This window comes from Triticum urartu, chromosome 3A, assembly GCF_056163025.1.
Source record: "Triticum urartu cultivar PI428250 chromosome 3A, HENAU_Tu73, whole genome shotgun sequence".
Taxonomy (NCBI): domain Eukaryota; kingdom Viridiplantae; phylum Streptophyta; class Magnoliopsida; order Poales; family Poaceae; genus Triticum; species Triticum urartu.
This window is the reverse complement of record NC_141875.1, coordinates 639,218,703-639,239,963: the sequence shown is the minus strand read 5'-3', so window position 1 is coordinate 639,239,963 and position 21,261 is coordinate 639,218,703. Positions and strand designations below refer to the sequence as shown.

The following is a 21,261-nucleotide window of genomic DNA, read 5'->3' as shown; positions in this document are numbered from 1 at the left end:
AAACCCTAGCTTGATTTGCGAACAAGGGAGCTGGACCTTTGAAATGTACTACGTACATCTAACATGGGTCAACAACAATACGTCCATATGATAATTTATCGAAGCGAATCACCTTATCACATGAACACTAGGTAGGCCAAACGTAGCACAAAGAAGACGATGCCTCCAAAGAAGACGAAGGGGAGCAGAGGAGAGAAACGAGACGGCGGAGAGTAGGAGAGGGGAGGGGGAGGGAGACGTACCATACAATGACGCTGCTTGGCGCGAACGTCGACGACGCGGTTCACTCATCTCATACGATGACGACCGCCGTGACTCACCGGCTCCTCCGCTTCTGCCTCTGTATGATGGGGAGACAAAGTGGTGGGGAGTCAAAATGAATAACCATGGATATTGGGGTACCGCTCCGCAAATATGCACGGGTTGCCCGTTCCCGCCTCGGCAGGGAATTTTTTGTGCAAAAAAATAATAAGTTCAGGGGAGTCTTTGTAAAAAACCACGCACACCTTGCTCCCAAGCGGTCCCTGTCGCTGAAAGTGGGCCTCTACATGCGCGGCATGCGATGCCAGCGTCTGATACACGTGTGGTTAGACAGAGTGACCGTATCTGCACGTAAACACGACTTAGCAGTAGCACCAAACTGCACATCTGAAGCAAGTTTAGTGACCACCTTGATATTACCTCAATTCAAGTGAATGAATAAATCATGATCGGTAATTATCTAGTAATATAATAAATTAATAGGAAGGATTCAATCACAGCCGGTTATCCTTCATTTCCTATCTTTATCTTCACTATCACGGAAATAAATCAATCATTCACATGGAAGTATATGTTAGATACAATTAATATTATCCTTAAAAAGATACAATTAATATTGAATCACTAAAATTAGTATAGGTAATTGCAGCAGATCGACGCATTTTCCTGGCCGCCTCCGCTCTCTTTCGCCACCTTGCTCGCTCTTCCCTCGGACGAAAGCCAACTTCTCGTTCCAAACCGCTCACTGGCTCTCGGCTCCCACAGTTTCACCCGGAAAAAAATTATATGAGATCAGATCTCACGGGCTAGCAGGTGAGACTCACATTGATGAATGACACGTGGCATTTATAAATCAAGATAAACTCACCTTGATGAATGACACGTGGCATTTATAAATCAAGATAAATGCCATGTGTCATTTATCAAGGCGAGTCTCACCTGCTAACCACCCGTAAGACATGGTCTCCTATAATTCTTTTCCCTCTCACCCACACTCGCTTCTCGTTCCAAGGGTTTGGGGTTTGGGTTCGGTGGGGTGAGACGGTGGGTTGCCCGGTCTGATTGACCTAGAGTTGGAGGCGGGAGGGCATGGCCAACCCACCGGCGAGCCCCTCAGGCGACGGCGGGAGCCGCATTAGCGGCAGCCCCGCGGCCGGTGGCAGCAGGGAGGAGCGGGGCGCGTTCCTGCCCATCGCCGACATCAGGCGCATCATGAGTGTCAGACCCAGGTGGTCTGAAGCATGGAATTCAGTAAAACAGAGACTGAACTAGTGGAGTTTAGCTTGAATTTCAGAGGAATGATTAGCGAGTCTAGCTCGTTACAGAGGTTCTAGTCGACCAGGAACACTGGCGGCGGCAAGGGGGAAACCATAACAAAAAAGATACCTAACCTTGATCCCAACTCCTGGCTTTATAGCCTTACAAAGAGAAGGAAAAATAAGAGCAAAAGCAAAACAGAAAGGAGAGAAACGCTGTGGTCTTTGCCGGAAAGGGAACAGCGACCTCCAGGGCAGTCCCCGCCACACGATGAAGATCGGACGCTCGTCGGGTCATCATAACTGGCGAAGCGGTACGACGATGTCTCGGCCGTGCGATCGAAGATGTGTGGCTCCTGACGTTTCCCGCCTGTTTGGACGAGTTTGAATTAACTGAATCCTGTTTGCAGCGATCGGATCTTCAGACAGAGGCACTCGGGTCCTGACAACTCCCCCCTTCCAGATCAGACCTGTCCTCAGGGCTGGAAATTAGGAAACACTTTTTGTATGAATGTGGCGTCCTCCCAAGTGGCCTCCTCCAGAGGTAGATTACTCCATTTGATGAGCCATCGAACCACGGGGATACTGATGTTGCCTTGCACACGCGGTACCAGTTTGCGTTCGAGCAGTTGTTCTGGTTCTAGTAAGATTGTTCCATCCGGGTTGAGTAAGGGGAGCTTGGGGTTTGGAATCGTCATTGGGCCAATATGCTTCTTGAGCTGGCTCACATGAAAAGTATCATGCAGTTTGCAATCGTCAGGAAGAAGGAGCTTGTAAGCCACTGTACCAACTTTCAGGATAACTCTGAATGGGCCATAAAATTTGGAATGCAACTTGAGACATCTATGGATACTGAGAGTGGTATGCCTGTAAGGTTGTAGTTTCAGGTATACCATGTCACCAACTTCCAATGTTCTCTCAGATCTCTTCTTGTCGGCGTAATGTTTCATTCTGGCTTGAGCCCTCAAGAGGTGTTCTTTAATATGTGTTGTGGTTTGTTCAGCAGTGAGTACATCAGGGAACTGTTCCAGTTCTTCCACAGGATAAAGAGCAGATTCAGCTAACATATGAGGAGGTCTGCCATACAAGGCTTGGAATGGGGTGATCTTGAGAGCTGTGTGATAGCTACTGTTGTACCACCACTCTGCTAGGGATAACTAGTTGAGCCACTTTTGTGGTTGGATGAAAGCCATGCATCTGAGATAATTTTCCAAGCATTGGTTAACTCTCTCTTTCTGACCATCAGACTGAGGGTGGTACGAAGTGCTCATGTGTAATTTTATTCCCAACTTCTTGAACAAGTCCTGCCAGAGCTTGCTAGTGAAGATTTTGCCTCTGTCAGTGACAATCACAGCTGGTAACCCATGGAGTTTGAAGATGTTATCAGTGAAAGCCTTAGCTACAGTATTAGCTGTAATGGGGTGTTTCATTGGGATAAAGTGGCTGTATTTAGTGAACCTATCCACCACAACCAAAATCATGTTCTTGTTGTGAGAAGTAGGAAGACCTTCCACAAAATCCATGCTTATGTGGCACCAGGCAAAGTCTGGGACTGGCAGAGGTTGGAGCAGCCCAGGGTACTTGCAGTGTTCAACTTTGTTTATTTGACAGGTTGGGCATTGTTTAATATAGTCAACAACAAATTGCTTCATGCCAGGCCAATGGAAGAGAAGCTTAACTCTTTGGTATGTAGCTCTGTGACCAGAATGGCCACCAAGTTCAGAGCTATGTAAAGCAGCTAGCAATTTAGTTCTGATGGTGTTATCAGCTCCAATGACAATTCTGTTTTTGTATCTGAGCACACCCTGTTGCACAGTGTAGTTGGTCACAGAATCAGGGTTTACAGTTAGTTGAGCTAGGAGATCCTTGCATCTTTGGTCATTCTTGTAGCTATCAACAACTTCAGTTACCCAGGCAGGTTTGACAGTAGAAGCAATTAGAGCATAAATTTTGTGGTGCACCCTGGAAAGGGCATCAGCCACTTTATTTTTCTTGCCCTACTTGTACTCCAAAGTGTAATTGTAGCCAAGGAGTTTGACCAGAAGCTTGTGCTGAATTCCCTCGGTGAGTTTTTGTTCTTGTATATATTTTAAACTCTGTTGATCAGTTCTGATTATGAGAGAGGATGCAGCGAAATAATGTTTCCAGTGCTTGAGAGCTTCAATAATTGCTAAAGCTTCCTTGTCATAAGTGGAATATGCAGCTGCTCTAGGGCCAATTGCTTTACTGAAAAAGGAAATAGGTCTCCCCTCTTGCATTAGAACTGCACCCAGTCCATAGGCACAAGCATCTGTTTCCAAGATGAAAGGCTTGGAGAAGTCTGGTGGGGCCAACACTGGGGCTTGTGTCATTTTGTTCTTCAGGGTATTGAAAGCTTGAACTTGCTCTTGCCCCCAAGTGAAACTGTCCTTTTTCAGGGAGTTAAACAGTGGCCTGCAAATGAGTCCATACTTTTCCACAAATCTTCTATAGTAACCTGTCAACCCTAAAAAGCTCCTGAGCTGTGTGACATTTTCAGGTTCTGGCCATTACTGTACAGCCTGAATTTTGACTGGGTCAGTTGCAACTCCATCAGCCCTAATAACATGTCCCAAGTACTCCACCTGAGGCTGAGCAAAGACACATTTGCTTGCTTTAATATACAGATGGTGTTCCTTCAGAGTTTCAAATACTTGTTGCAAGTGGATTATGTGCTCCTTCATATTTTTACTGAACACCAAAATATCATCAAAGAATACTAGTACAAATTTTCTGAGATACTTGGCTAAGATAGTATTCATGAGCATTTGGAAAGTTGCAGGAGCATTGGTTAAACCAAAGGGCATAACCAAGTATTCATAGTGCCCACAGTGAGTGCTAAAAGCAGTTTTCTCAATATCCTCTTCCTTCATTATGATCTGATGGTATCCACTTCTGAGATCAAGCTTAGTGAAAACAGTGGCTCCATGCAATTCATCCAACAAATCCTCAATAACAGGGATGGGGTATTTGTTTTTGATAGTCTGAGTATTGACCTTTCTGAAGTCATTGCAAAGTCCCCAGGATAGATCTTTCTTTTTCACCAAAATTGCAGGAGAAGAGTAAGGACTTGAACTATCTCTGATTACCTTATTTTTAATCATTTCCTGAATGATATTTTCCATAACTTCCTTTTGGTGATAAGGTAATCTGTATGGCCTTTGGTTTATAACTTTTGCACCAGGTTCAAAAGGAATTGCATGATCAACATTTCTCTTAGGAGGTAAATCGGTAGGAGTTCCAAAAATATCCTTGTACTGACCCAGAAGTTCTTGGACAGGTGGGGGAACAACAGTGTCCTCATGTTCTGTCAGAGCAATTCTGTTTAGTAGCAACACAGCCCCACAGATAGTGTCATCAGATAAGTGCTCCATGCTGTCCATTTCTTGAACTGGCTCACTGGGTAAGCTTTTGTAGGATCGAAAGTATGTCTAGAGGGGGGGTGATTAGACTACTTGACCAAATAAAGACTTAACCTTTTCCCAATTTTAGTTCTTGGCAGATTTTAGCTATTTTGGGACAAGTCAAGAAATCATCACATAATTCAAGCAAGCATGCAAAGAGTATATAGGCAGCGGAAAATAAAGCATGCAACTTGCAAGAATGTAAAGGGAAGGGTTTGGAGAATTCAAACGCTATTGGAGACACGGATGTTTTTCCCGTGGTTCGGATAGGTGGTGCTATCCTACATCCACGTTGATGGAGACTTCAACCCACGAAGGGTAACGGTTGCGCGAGTCCACACAGGGCTCCACCCAAGGGCAACGGTTGCGCGAGTCCACACAGGGCTCCACCCACGAAGGGTCCACGAAGAAGCAACCACCCACAAAGGGTCCACGAAGAAGCAACCTTGCCTATCCCACCATGGCCATCGCCCACACAGGACTTGCCTCACTAGCGGTAGATCTTCACGAAGTAGGTGATCTCCTTGCCCTTACAAACTCCTTGGTTCAACTCCACAATCTTGTCAGAGGCTCCCAAGTGACACCTAGCCAATCTAGGAGACACCACTCTCCAAGAAGTAACAAATGGTGTGTAGGTAATGAACTCCTTGCTCTTGTGCTTCAAATGATAGTCTCCCAACACTCAACTCTCTCTCATAGGATTTGGATTTGGTGGAAAGAAGATTTGAGTGGAAAGCAACTTGGGAAGGCTAGAGATCAAGATTCATATGGTAGGAATGGAATGTCTTGGTCTCAACACATGAGTAGGTGGTTCTCTCTCAGAACATATGAGTTGGAATGGTGTGTGTGTTGTGATGGCTCTCACACAGAATGAGAAGAAGGTGGAGGGGTATATATAGCCTCCACACAAAATCCAACCGTTACACAGTTTTCCAATCTCGGTGGGACCGAATCAATAAACTCAGTCGGACCGAAAATGTAAACCTAGTGACCGTTAGTGATTTTCGGTGGGACTGACATGCAACTCGGTAGGACCGATATGGTTAGGGTTTGGGCATAACTAATCTCGGTGAGACCGATTACACAAACTCGGTGAGACCGAATTTGGTAATTAGCTAACCAGAGAGTTGGTCAGGCAAACTCGGTGGGACCGATTTGCTCTTTCGGTGAGACCGGGTGGAACTCGGTGAGACCGAAAAGTTACAAAGGGGAAACACTGAGTTTACATTGCAATCTCGGTGGGACCGAAAAGTAACAAAAGGGAAACAGAGAGTTTGCAACCCCATCTCGGTGAGACCGAGATCCCTATCGGTAGGACCGAATTGCTAGGGTTTGGCAGTGGCTAATGACAAGTGAAACTCGGTGGCGCCGGATAGGAAGAATCGGTAGGACCGAGTTTGGCTTAGGGTTTAGGTCATAAGTGGATATGGGAAAGTAGTTGAGGGTTTTGGAGCATATCACTAAGCACATGAAGCAAGAGGCTCATTAAGCAACACCTCATCCCTCCTTGATAGTATTGGCTTTTCCTAAAGACTCAATGTGATCTTGGATCACTAAAATATAAAATGAAGAGTCTTGAGCTTTTGAGCTTGAGCCAATCCTTTGTCCTTAGCATTTTGAGGGTTCCACTTTCACATCCATGCCATGCCAATCATTGAGCTTTCCTGAAATAATCATCTTGGAATAGTATTAGCTCAATGAGCTATATGTTGTTATGAATTACCAAAACCACCTAGGGATAGTTGCACTTTCAATCTCCCCCTTTTTGGTAATTGATGACAACATATAGATCAAAGCTTCGACAAATGATAATAAACATGAAATATATCGTCGCTTTGAGAAGTATGTGATAAGTAAGAGCTCCCCCTAAATTTGTGCATATTTAAAATTTGCTTTGGACTGCAAATGCACAAAGAGTTAGAGTCATGGGTTACTCTTCCATGTCACATACATCTTGGTGGAGCGCTTAAAATGATAAGAATGAAATACATGCACTCATCACCAAGAAAAGTGAATGATCACACAAGATAGATAAGATGATAATATTAAGCAAACATTAAGTGTAGCTTATGATCAAACACATGATCATCAATGTCTCACAAATAATGACGTAGTACCAAACAAGCACTCAAAAGCAAACAAGTTCGAAAAACCACCAAATAAAGCAAGAGAGAAAAGCAACTCTCTCTCTCTCGAAGCCTATGATCTATACATCTTCTCCCCCTTTGGCAACAAGTTACCAAAAAGTTCCTAGAAAATGTATAGCACTAGATCGACGCTCAGGCTTGATCTTCAGGTGGTGGTGGAGTCCGGATCACTCCAAGGACGAAGGCTTCGGTAGATGCTGAAGTAGTCGCTGGAGTTGGAGCTGAAGTAGATGCTGGAGCTGGTGGAACTGAGGCTATAGCTGGTGCTGAAGTGGTGGCTCTGGTGTCAGCAACTGGCACGGCAGATGACCTCGGGCCTCGTGGCACTCTGGCAAAGGTATGAGTGGTAGTCCTGCCTCTCCTCTCCTGCATGTCCTCTTGGAGCTGCTCCACTGCAGACTGAACTTCTGTTACCTTGACATCCAGGTCATAGAACTTCTGTTCCATGATTCTCTCTAGGCTCTGCTGATTCTGAGTGAGAGTCGCCAGACTTTGCTCAATCCTCAGCGTGGATGCAATCAAGTAACCAAGCTACTCTTGTTTGGTCTTCAAGAAGTATTCAGATGCCTCCTCTTGGGTAGGCATCTTGGCAGCTTTCTCCTTCCTCGCCTTCTCCTTCTTTGCAAATGCTTGGGAAGATGATGGCTCGTTCTCAGTCATGACAACTTGATTGTCCTCGAAATCTGGACGGATGGGCAGGTGTTCCTTGTTCAATAGATATATGCCCGTGCCCATCTTCGAGTTGATGAGCTCCTGAATCTGAGGGGCATATCCGCAGCTCCTCTTCTGATCTGCTGCAGTCCTCTTGATAGTTTCCACTATGAGGCTCATCACCTTAAACTTCTGAGGCACATCAAACACATGTAGCAAGTTGATAGCATGGCCTCTGATCATCTTGTGATCTCCAGACTTAGGCAATAAGGTGTGCCTTAGTATCCAATTGATCGTCGGGAGCCCTGACAAAAGGTAATGCACAGAGCCAAACTTGAAGGTGTCAAGAGCTTCATTGGGAATTTCCTTGTACATATTGGACATGGAGTTATGGTCCATCTTCTTCTTGGCATAGATATCCAAGTCATCATCTTGCTCCTCTGGGGCATTAATGATCTGTGCCCACTCAGCCACTATGGATTGGTACCTTGTACCCTCAGACATCCATGTGATCCTCCCATCTGGATAAAAGTGAGCTGTGGAGTAGAACTGCATGATAAGCTCCTCATTCCACTTTGTGAGCTTCTGCCCAACAAAGTCAGCTACTCCACAAGCATGAAAGCTGTCATATACTCCTGGGTAGTGTTCCTCCTTCTCCCTCATGTAGGTCCAGTCAACCCATCTCATGTCACAGACAATTGGCTTCTTATCTAGCAAAACAGTCTCATAGAAATCCTGCTGCTCCTTGGTGTGAAACCTGTAGTCCACTGCTGTCCTTCTCCTTGAAGCATACGGGTCTGCTTCTCTCCATTTCCTCAGCCCTGAATCTCTCCTGAGCTTCATATCCTCAGCCACAGGATGAGCATCATTGTGGTCTGGAATCTTGGGCTTTAGCTTTCTCAGGACATTCTCCTCCTCATCCTCAGCAACAGTCTCAGGCACTGGGGCCTTGTTCTTCTCAGCTGCAGGAATGCTCCTTGTATTTCTCTTAGGTTTTGGCTTGGAGGCAGCTTTGGGCTTAGATGCAGTAGCCCCTGACCTTATGGCATCACCCATCATCTTGGGTGCCTTGGGTGCTGGTGCAGCTACCTCTTCTTCCTCTTCTTCTTCCATGATGGAAGCCTTTCCAAGCACTCTAGCCACAGTCTTCTTCACCCTTTCCTTTCTTTTCTTGCCCTCAGCTGCAACTGGCTCTTGGGGAGTGGGCTTCTCAGTTGAGGCTCTTGCCTTTGACATGGGCTGCCTGCCTGCTGGCCTTTTGATTTTCAGACCTGGCTTAGTGCCTTGAGCTGGCTCAACTCTCTTGGAAGTGGCCTCTTCCTCTGCCACATAGTCCTCATCTTCGGAATCTAAAGTCCTCTTCTTCCTTTGTCTCGTGGCAGCCTTTGGCAAGTTACTAGGAGTGCTCCTGATGCCTTCATCAAATGAACTGGAGGGACTAGTGCCCTCACTCATCACCACTTGCTGTTCTGACAAATTCTGGCTATCACTCTGGTCTGACATGCTGCAAACTGACTGCTGACCCTGTGAATAGATTATAGATGAGATAGAAAAGATGAGCATCACAAAATGCAGAGATTTTTGCAAAAGAATGATCCAAAAACTTAGTTTTAGTTTCCCACTGAAATCATCTCGGATCTACCGATTTTCAAACTCGGTGATACCGAAGCAGTTTTGGAACCTAAACTAGTGAACTCGGTAGGACCGAGTCACAGTTCGGTGGCACCGAGACTGCTAGGGTTTCACCGAGTTCAAAAATCAGTCACACCGATAAGTAATTCTCGGTCAGACCGAGTCTCACTTGTGCAATGGCATAAGCCAAATCGGTGGGACCGAGTTTTTCAACTCGGTGGGTCCGAGATGGTTTCGGCGGAAACCTAAACCTAGAATTTTCGAATCAAACCTAATCTACGGGCGTTTTGACTGGATAGAAGTTTCTCAAACGTGGCAAGAATCAATATGATCACAATGTGCTAGGAATCAGATTGAGGAATAGCACAAAGATCAAGTCCATACCCTAGTTCGGCGGGGACTTGCTACGGCGGCAACGGCGGGGCAGAATTCCCGTTGACGGCGATGGAGACCAGCGACTGGAGGCTGCTGGCAGCGAGAAGACGATCCGGAGACCTCGAGGGCAGAGTAGGCTATCGCGCGGGCGAAGGGGTTCGGAGAAATTTCCAAATTTTGCCCGTGACTATATATAGCCCGACCCTGTCGGTGTGACCGAGTGGAACGACTCGGTGGCACCGAGATTCATAACTGCGTGCAGTTACTGAAACTCGGTGTGACCGAAAGGTTCAAATCGGTTGCACCGAGATCGAAAACTTAGATCAACTTAATGATCTCGGTAGGACCGAAAGTAGGGTATCGGTCAGACCGAGAATCATAAAGAGGTTTTGGAAGTTTAAGTCTATGACGAATCGGGGACTCCGAGCGCTCCTCACACAGAGTGGTTCGAATCTGACTTGATCAAATTTTGTGATGCAGCATGAATAGAGTTTGAGACGAGAAAAGCATAGATAGCTAGAGGAGGTTCTTAGGCATTCTTGTCCATCCACTTGGCAAAAGAAGATAAAACCAAACAATCAAAACAACAAGTGGATGTCCTCGAATGAGTAAAATATGCAATCCAGCATGCTCACACAATAAGATGGCAAATGAAATATGTGGCAAGGCATGCACAACCAATTCTAGCATCTATCAAGCAATTTGCGATGACTAGGTCATCTATATATGAGTATATTGACTTAGGAGTCAAGTGAGAGCACTTGATCATAGGTCATACTCATCGTTTAAGCTCAAGTGGGGTTACCACTTTTACATAAAGCATTGTTTTGTTCACATCTTTAGAGTTGCTTTAGCTCAAGTCTTAGAGTAAAGCTCCCCCTAGATGTGATATCCCCCTTAAGAGGGATGAACTAACCTTGGGTTTTGTCGATGATGACTTCATGTAGATATTGAAGATGTGGATGCTCAATGTTGATGTAGATCTCTTGGAGCTATCCATTTGAGTGAATTGCACTTTCAATACCTACATGGGTTAGTCCCACAAGGAACAAGCAAGGATATCCATAGACATAGAGTGATGCACACAAAAGATGATGTCCATGAAAACTTTTAGGTTACCTTGTCCCTTGTCTTACCAACAAGAGGGTTTGTGACTCCTTGAACTAGTGCAAGATGTGGAAGTTGATTGCACTTGTTCTTGCCAAAATGATAAGAGTGAAGTATGTTGGCGGAGTCACCCTCAAGAACTCTCTAGTTCTTCTTCTTTTGGATCCACATCATCTTGATGGGAATCCTTGGAGTTGTAGTCGTACTTGATGAAGTGGAGCTTGAAGTAGTCTTGGGAATCCACTTGACTAAGGTCTTTGGAGCTTCTTCAAATGCATCAATTTCCTCTTGAAGCTTGTCCTTGCCTTTTTGCTCGTAGTCTTGTGGTGGAAGATCATCTTGAGCTTGTGTCCCCTTGAAAGAAGCATACTTCTCTTGTTGAGGGACAAACTTTGTCTTGGGGTATTGATCTTCTTCCCACTCAACTCCATTGGCATTGAACTTTCGTTCAAAACCAACACCTTGATTCTTCCGGTGCATTCCTTGCTTGCGCACAATTTCCTCGAATTGCTTACTCCCGGCAAGGCTTTTGTACACTCCTTTCTCTATAATTCCCTTCAATAAGCTATTTTCTTGCTCAAGTGTAACTTGGCTAAGAGAATCATTAGTGGAATCAAGAGAACTACTAGAAGCAACAATATTGGATTTAACATGATCATTGTTACTGCTAGAGGAAGAATCCTTCTTGTTATTAGACTTGACTTGAGGCATGTAAGTAGATAAGAGTAAACGCTTGGCAATGTAAGAAGAACTTTTCTTGCGGAGATCATCATTGATTTCTTTTAAGAACTCATGCTCTTGCTCAAGATTGAGCTTCTCAAAGCGTAATTTCTCATGAGCTCTTAAAAGTTCTCGATGATCTTCGAAGATGGTTTCATGAGCTAACTTAAGAGTGTTTAGTTCTTTATTTAGGGCCTCAATCTTCTCCTTATCATTGTCATTTGTTTTATCTTGATTAGCATTTTTAATTGACATTTCATCATAGTATTCATCACTAGAGTTGTCACCAAGCAAATCATCACCTAACAAGTCATCATCATCACTATTGAAATCAACATACTCGGGGTGTGTTACCTTAGGACCTTTGGCCATGAAGCATCTTCCAATTCCTTCATTTGGTGAGTCAAATATGTCGTAGGAGTTGGTTGACACAAGTGCTAGACCGGCAACACCTTCATCTTGAGTATCTTCGGAGCCGGAGTAATAACTTCTCTTGGAGTGGCTGTCGGAGTCGGAGCCGAATACCCATTCACCAACATGAGCTTGATGTCTTCGTCTTGTGTAGCTCCTTGATGATTTTTCCTTCCTTTCCAAATCCTTGCTTCTCCGTGAGTATCTTCGTTCATAACGATCATCTCTACTCCTTCTCTCTCTTGGTGGTGATTCTTTGCTTCTTCTTTTTGGAGAATCTTCTCTTCTTTTGTAGGGAGCCGTACACTCATTTGAATAGTGTCCGGGTCTTCCACAATTGTAGCAGTTTCGCTCTTGGCTAGAAGATCTTTTGTCATTGTAGGACCTTGACTTGAAGCTTCTATCTTTGCTTCTACTCTTGTAGAACTTGTTGAAGTTCTTCACCATTAAGCTCAATTCTTCATTGAAGTCTTGTTTCTCACTTGATGATGTAGGGGCTTCACATGAGGCTTTATAGGCACCACTTGATTTGTTGTGAAGTTCCTCTTTATCCTTAAGTGACATCTCATGAGCAACAATTCTTCCAATCACTTCCGTTGGCTTGAGATCTTTGTAATTGGGCATCATTTGAATCAATGTGCACACGGTATCATATTTTCCATCCAAGGCTCTTAGAATCTTCTTGATGATGAATTTATCGGTCATCTCTTCACTTCCTAAGCCGGCAATCTCATTTGTGATGAGAGCAAGCCTAGAGTACATTTCGGCGACACCTTCACCATCCTTCATCTTGAACTTGTCAAGTTGGCTTTGAAGCACATCCAACTTGGATTCCTTGATGGAGTCAGTACCTTCGTGCATATCAATCAAAGTGTCCCAATTTCCTTTGCATTCTCAAGACGGCTGATTTTGTTGAATTCTTCGGGGCACAATCCGCTGAAGAGAATATCACAAGCTTGAGCATTGTATTGCAACATCTTGAACTCATCCGCGGTAGCTTCACGGTTCGGTTCTCTCCCATCAAAGAAGTCACCTTGCAAACCAACACACACAATAGCCCAAACGGCGGGGTTATGTCCAAGAATATGCATTTTCATTTTATGCTTCCAACTAGCAAAATTAGTACCATCAAAGTAAGGACCTCTACGGTGATAACTTCCCTCGCTAGACGCCATACTCTCCTAGGTTGTGAAACCAAGGCTATGACCACCAAAAGCTATGGAGATCAAGCAAATGGAGACCAAAGCTCTGATACCACTTGTAGGATCGAAAGTATGTCTAGAGGGGGGTGATTAGACTACTTGACCAAATAAAGACTTAACCTTTTCCCAATTTTAGTTCCTGGCAGATTTTAGCTATTTTGGGACAAGTCAAGCAATCATCACATAATTCAAGCAAGCATGCAAAGAGTATATAGGCAGCGGAAAGTAAAGCATGCAACTTGCAAGAATGTAAAGGGAAGGGTTTGGAGAATTCAAACGCTATTGGAGACACGGATGTTTTTCCCGTGGTTCGGATAGGTGGTGCTATCCTACATCCACGTTGATGGAGATTTCAACCCACGAAGGGTAACGGTTGCACGAGTCCACACAGGGCTCCACCCAAGGGCAACGGTTGCGCGAGTCCACACAGGGCTCCACCCACGAAGGGTCCACGAAGAAGCAACCACCCACAAAGGGTCCACGAAGAAGCAACCTTGCCTATCCCACCATGGCCATCGCCCACACAGGACTTGCCTCACTAGCGGTAGATCTTCACGAAGTAGGCGATCTCCTTGCCCTTACAAACTCCTTGGTTCAACTCCACAATCTTGTCGGAGGCTCCCAAGTGACACCTAGCCAATCTAGGAGACACCACTCTCCAAGAAGTAACAAATGGTGTGTAGGTAATGAACTCCTTGCTCTTGTGCTTCAAATGATAGTCTCCCAACACTCAACTCTCTCTCATAGGATTTGGATTTGGTGGAAAGAAGATTTGAGTGGAAAGCAACTTGGGAAGGCTAGAGATCAAGATTCATATGGTAGGAATGGAATGTCTTGGTCTCAACACATGAGTAGGTGGTTCTCTCTCAGAACATATGAGTTGGAATGGTGTGTGTGTTCTGATGTCTCTCACACAGAATGAGAAGAAGGTGGAGGGGTATATATAGCCTCCACACAAAATCCAACCGTTACACAGTTTTCCAATCTCGGTGGGACCGAATCAATGAACTCGGTCGGACCGAAAATGTAAACCTAGTGACCGTTAGTGATTTTCGGTGGGACTGACATGCAACTCGGTAGGACCGATATGGTTAGGGTTTGGGCATAACGTAATCTCGGTGAGACCGATTACACAAACTCGGTGAGACCGAATTTGGTAATTAGCTAACCAGAGAGTTGGTCAGGCAAACTCGGTGGGACCGATTTGCTCTTTCGGTGAGACCGAGTGGAACTCGGTGAGACCGAAAAGTTATAAAGGGGAAACACTGAGTTTACATTGCAATCTCGGTGGGACCGATTCGCTCTTTCGGTGGGACCGAAAAGTTACGAAAGGGAAACAGAGAGTTTGCAACCCCATCTCGGTGAGACCGAGATCCCTATTGGTAGGACCGAATTGCTAGGGTTTGGCAGTGGCTAATGACAAGTGAAACTCGGTGGCGCCGGATAGGAAGAATCGGTAGGACCGAGTTTGGCTTAGGGTTTAGGTCATAAGTGGATATGGGAAAGTAGTTGAGGGTTTTGGAGCATATCACTAAGCACATGAAGCAAGAGGCTCATTAAGCAGCACCTCATCCCTCCTTGATAGTATTGGCTTTTCCTAAAGACTCAATGTGATCTTGGATCACTAAAATATAAAATGAAGAGTCTTGAGCTTTTGAGCTTGAGCCAATCCTTTGTCCTTAGCATTTTGAGGGTTCCACTTTCACATCCATGCCATGCCAATCATTGAGCTTTCCTGAAATAATCATCTTGGAATAGTATTAGCTCAATGAGCTATATGTTGTTATGAATTACCAAAACCACCTAGGGATAGTTGCACTTTCAGCTTTCATCCTTGAAGATTTTCTTTTCTCCTGATTTCAGTGTGACTTGCACTTCCATTTCCTCAAAATCTAGCTGGACAGGACTAACAGTTTTCATCCAATCAGCTCCCAATATCACATCATAACCTTGCAACTGTAGGACTCAGAAATCATGGGAAAATTCAGTTCCTTGCACCACAAAAGGGCACTGGGGGGCAATGAATTCAGTCCATAGAGTTGCTCCATTGGCAACTAACACTTTCTTTTTCTTAGTTGGAGTAAGAGCACACAGAGCCAGCTTTGCAAGTGCAGGAGTTACAAATGTTGCAGTGCTGCCACTGTCAATGAGGGCAGTTGCAAGTCTGTCTCCCAACATGACTGTAACAGTGAAACTCGGCTTGGAGGAAGTGACTCCCATGAGGGCATGCATGGAGATTTGCAAGGGAGTGTCATCCAAGTCAGTGGGAGGTGGAGCTTCAGTATCATCAGCAGTGTAGTAGACCAGTTCTGCATCCTCAGGGCAGGTCTCTTGCAAGGCTTGTATCTGCATTTGATTTGCCAATTTGCAAACTTTCTTGTGGCCAGGAAACCATGGTTCTTTGCACTGGTAGCAGATTCCTTTCATTCTGGCCTATTGGATGACAGTAGGTGTGTTGTTAGGAGGTGGCGTTCCTGGCTCCAACTGAAGTTGCCTCCTAACTGGCTGATTAATATAAGCCACTGGTGTTTTCTTGCTGGGCTGAGCTTGTTCCATTCTTCTGGCCAACCAGATAGCTTTTTGTAGGTATGCTGGTTCATGATATTGAACATAATGTTGGATAGTGTCACTCAGACCAGCAATGAAACTAGCTTTGTAATAATCAGCAGGCAGTGCAGGGTTGTCCCTCCTGAGTAAGTTCATGGACTGTTCAAACTTGAGCACATAGTCATTAACAGACCCAGTTTGGTTGAGAGCATGAAAAGTTCTGACATTGTCACATACTGAAGTTTCGGAAAACCTGTCTCCAATCAGTCTACAGAACCTGTACCAGGTTAGGGTATTGGCAATAATTCCAGTTCCTCTCCACCACTCTATGGCTGGCCCCTTTAAGTAAGTGACAGCAATTTCAGTTTTCTGCTCCAGTGGTGTCCTAGCAGCTTCAAAGTACATTTCAATGGTTTGGATCCAAGAGTCAGTTCCACTTCCATCAAACTCTGGTATGTTATACTTAGCAGGTTTCACCAAAGTCAGAGGTCTTCTATTGTCTTGGACTTGATCTCTCTGTGCATTGCCCCCTCTACCAGCTATTTGCTGAACCTGCTCCTCAGCTTGCTCTTGTTCTAACTGAGTGATTTGTTGCATGTTTCCTATTTGAGGAATTGCAGTAGTTGCTCTGGCATCAGGTGGGAGAAGTTTGTTGTCCGCAAAGTGGGGGTGCCTGTACGGAATTTTGGTGCTGCCATCCAAGTTAAGTTCTTTTCCAGTGTGCTTATCCACCAAAGTTACAGAGCCTGCAGTAGGAGGGGTTTGGAGGCCATCGACTGGCCGAAGCAATGGGCCTTGTGGTGTATGATTTTGTCCACTGCCTTGAGGGATATCTTGGGGAATGGGTGGGGTTTCACGTGGTTTTGGAAATCCAGAGATAAATTTGTTAAGTGTGCCCTGTAATTCCCTCAAAGACTTCTGCATTGACTGGAAGTTGTCTTGCACATGGTCCCTGAAGTCCTCGAAGTCCTGTCTGTCCTGCTCTCGATTTCTCTGTAGTGTTTGGACATCGAGTTGTAAGGATTGCATCTCCAGGTTGTTTGTGGAGGACGAATCAGATGGGCCAGTCATCTTGATGGAGTGACGCAGAGAGGGTTTTTAGAACTGGCAGGGAGCCAGTAACCTCACTGCAAGAGATCGTCAAGCAAAGGGAGGAATTTTACCATAGCACTTGTTGCAACCCGACCTTGACTGTAGATCCTGCCGCCGCCTGCACCGCCGCCATCAGCTACACCGCCGCCAAGATTGTCCGGTGGGAAGTGAAGGATTTTACGGCTCCTCCAACTCCACTTCGGCACCCGATCTTACGCCGCCAAGGAGATGAACCTGGCTCTGATTACCACTTGTCAGACCCAGGTGGTCTGAAGCATGGAATTCAGTAAAACAGAGACTGAACTAGTGGAGTTTAGCTTGAATTTCAGAGGAATGATTAGCGAGTCTAGCTCGTTACAGAGGTTCTAGCCGACCAGGAACACTGGCGGCGGCAAGGGGGAAACCCTAACAAAAAAGATACCTAACCTCGATCCCAACTCCTGGCTTTATAGCCTTACAAAGGGAAGGAAAAAGACGAGCAAAAGCAAAACAGAAAGGAGAGAAACGCTGCGGTCTTTGCCGGAAAGGGAACAGCGACCTCCAGGGCAGTCCCCGCCACACGATGAAGATCGGACGCTCGTTGGGTCATCATAACTGGCGAAGCGGTACGACGACGTCTCGGCCGTGCGATCGAAGATGTGTGGCTCCTGACGTTTCCCGCCTGTTCGGACGGGTTTGAATTAACTGAATCCTGTTTGCAGCGATCGGATCTTCAGACAGAGGCACTCGGGTCCTGACAATGAGGAAGGCCATCCCGCCCAACGGGGAAATCGACGAGGAGGCCGTGCAGGAGCTCGTCCCCTTTCATCCACCCGCCGCGCTTCGGTCTCCGTTTGGCTTGAACGGCCTTTGCCCTTTGGTTTCGGCGGCTGACGCGTCGGTGCTTTGCAGGGCGAGGAGCGATAGATGCAAGAGGGCGAAGCGGGAGGCCGTGGCCGGCGACGACCTGCTGCCCGAGATGGCGAAGCAGGGGTTTCAGGCCTACCCGCACAAGAACAGAGTGGTGCGTATACCGGTTTGATGGATGTTTGGGTAAATCATAATTGGGTGGATTCAGAGATGATAAGGGTGGATTGATTTGCTAACTTGGTCTGATTGGCTTATCATCGATTGCAAAGCTTAAATAAGAGTTCATCTTGAGGGAGTGCTTTTGGCACCAAATTGGGTGGTTGTTCTGCAGAACTTTCTTTCCCCCTAAACAAGCCGAGCTTTGCTTCGCTACACCCTCCCTAAATTTTTTTTTAAAAAGGGTATTTCGTATTCAGCTAATTATCTGATTGTTGTTTCCGGCTAAACCACTTGATCAGCCATTCGTTTCTCTGTAAAAGTTATGTTATCTTGTACCATGGAGAAACCACTCCTACATTGCATAACCGTTGTCTATCTAGTATTAAAGCTGTCTCATCGTGCAAATTTCAAGCTCTTGCTGAATTTGGGCATCCATGTTATCTCTGTGAATACACCTTGTTTTTCAGGACCTCCCTGGCACAATGGAGGCGGGGCCAAACCCATTGCCTGTATCTGATTTCAGGGATTGGTCTGAGCTCCCACTCGATGCGCTTTCTGCAATCTTCATGAAGCTTGGGACCATTGAGATACTGATGGGCGCCGGACTTGTGTGCCGCTCATGGTTGGTGGCAGCCAAGTCCCCTGAGCTGTGGCGTTTCGTGGACATGACACGCCACAAGTTGGTTTTCTCCAAGGGGGGAAACATCATGTGCCAAATGGCAAAGGTGGCTATAGATCGCTCTGATGGACGGATGGAATCGTTCTGGGCTCAGAAGTTTGTCAGTAGTGAACTCCTGAATTACATTGCAAGCAGGTAATTGTTATTTGTGTCCTAAATTCCCATTCTTGAATTTCAGCATTTGGTCTCTTACTCCGTATGTGTCACACTCTGAAACCTATCAATCTGTAGTGCTGACACACTGTTTGCGGTATTTACCAACCACCTAATAGTTTATTTTTTGCTAAACATGTCAGCTTTTATGATATATTATCGAGACATATGTATAATAGTTTTATCTTCATGAGGTTCAAAGGACAGCCGAATGCTTTCTGTATGGCTATATTTGTCTCAACAAATAGGGAAACATATTTAGGACAGGTCGCCTATGGCCAAATAATTTGCCTTGATGTACTGACTCTTGTTAGATATTTACGGTACATCGTTATATGATATTTACGACAGGTTACTTATTGCCAATTGTGAAACTCATTTGATATTTATCATACGTTTGTTTTGAATTGTGAATGATTGTAGGAGAGTTTCCTACAGTCTTCTTGTTATATTAATCAAGGATCAGGGGTACAAAGTTAGATTGTATTTACGTAGCTATCACTACAAGCTACTTAGTGTCTCACTATAAGAGGAGATGAAAAAGTAATGCTAATTAGTAGGAGTCTTTTGAGAAAAGCAACTAGTGACTAGGGCAGGCCCCCAACAAGGTTGGCTATGAACCCCCCAAGGTCGACTATGAACCCCCCTGAGCATCTTGAAGTCTTCCTTTAAGGAGAAATATGTGTACTGTTTAAACTTGTTATGTAGTCTTACTGTACTTGTCTGATTTTACTCGGTTCATGTGTGTCTACTTTCGTACTTGTCTCTGCAGATGCAACTCATTGAAGAGCATTGGCTCATCGGCGCCTATTACTTTTGGGATGATGAGGACGTAGTAATTAAGCTTGCAGCTAAATGTCCAATGCTAGAAGAGATAGAGTACTCTGGTCAGAAGCTGACATGGGACTTTTTCAAGGGGATTGGTGCAGCCTGCCCAGCGCTGAAGCGTCTAAGAGTCTGTTTGCCATGGTACGATTCAGATTCAATAGAGCGTGAGATCAGGATGGAACAGCGGCAAAACGACGAGGAGGAAGAGGAGGAGGAGGAGCCTTATGAAGCCTGGGAGACGAGACACAATGAGGAGGCCTTCGCCATAGCAGAGAGCTTGCACGAGCTGCGGCTCCTGCAGATGGCAGGCTACGGCCTGACTAAAAAAGGGGTGTACGCCATCCTTGAAGGCTGCCCCCACCTCGAGTTCCTCGACCTTAGAGAATGCGGCCACCTCCTAGTTGACGCTGAACTCAAAGCTCGCTGTGCCAATATCAAGCATGTCCGTCTGCCAGGAGCGTGGCCTCACGCTCATTGCCCAGAACTTGATACCATCGAGGAGGACGAAGGTGAAGTGATCGAGATGCCTAATCTCTATGAAATAGAGGCTCAGGCTCTCCACAACGAGGCAGCGATGGACAACGATGACTACGGCGAGAACTACTGGGATGACTACTCGCTCCCCTCGTCCCCTGACTCGCCTGTGCCAACCTACTCCATGGATGATCCCAGATACTACTGGGAGCTGTAACAGGTGCAGCTGTGCCATGTTCAGTAGTCCAAATCACTGTCTTGGTGTTTTGGATCCTGAAGAGCGTGCCTGCAGGAAAGCTTTTGATGTACAGGCAAGCCAAGGGTGCTTTTGAACCATCTGCCTTTAGTGTGCGTTATACTACTAGTTTGTGTAAATGGTTGGACGGGCAGCTTGCAAGTGTCGTACTACGCAGCTCTATTCTCACGTTAATTGCTTGAACCTTTACCGGAGCTTATTACTTGTGGTCCGAAGTTTTAACAAATACTCCCTCTGTCCCATAATATAAGACGTTTTTGCGAGCTAAACAACTTATGTTGTGGGACGGAGTGAGTATAAGAACAACTTATGGGAGTGGAACATGCTAAAAGTAAATTTTATAAAGAAAACATTGACAATCTTTTATCCTACACAGAGTACAAATGGCGCAACTTATCATGCGTTTCGATGGAACTTTGTTAGGTACCTCAATATTTCATATTTTTACATGTTTATAAGTATATTAGCCATAAAGTACGTAGCCAAATTGTAAGATAGTCCTAAAACAACTTTGAGAATATTACGTTAGTAGAATGGTTATATTGAATCGACCCAAGACTTGTTTGTTATACTTTGAGATACAATCATCATCAGAAGTCAGTTGTTATAACACGGAGTGTTAATGTGTGAATTAGTTCCTTAGGCCATGAGAGTATCATAGTCACTTCTTATCGTACGATGAACTTCGGGGTTGCTCAAACGTCATCTACGATACGGTGATCATAACGACAACTTACATGTTCATCAGAAAGTTTTACAAGGGACCATATAGCTCATGGGTGGGATTTGCTCCGACGACGATGGAGAGATATTCTTATGGCCCTCTCGGTGTGACGGCTTCCATCGTCGTCTGACCAGACACAGGTGTGTCGAAATATGTTAATGAGAAAGCAGAACAAAATCGATAATGAGGAGAACTATATAATGAGCATGTGTATGACTTAAGAGGATACTGAGATATCTCACCTCAGGTTTTGTAAAGTATCGTGAAGCAAAGGTAATAGCACATGATAACCAAAGGTTTAGTCTAATGTCATTCA

The 21,261-nt window shown here is 45.2% G+C and overlaps 1 pseudogene; it reads left to right on the top strand.

Annotated features, from left to right (window-relative positions):
• Positions 1 to 1,350: 1,350 nt before the first annotated feature.
• Positions 1,351 to 20,182, top strand: LOC125547104 (F-box protein SKIP19-like; annotated as a pseudogene).
• The last annotated feature ends 1,079 nt before the right edge of the window (positions 20,183 to 21,261 follow it).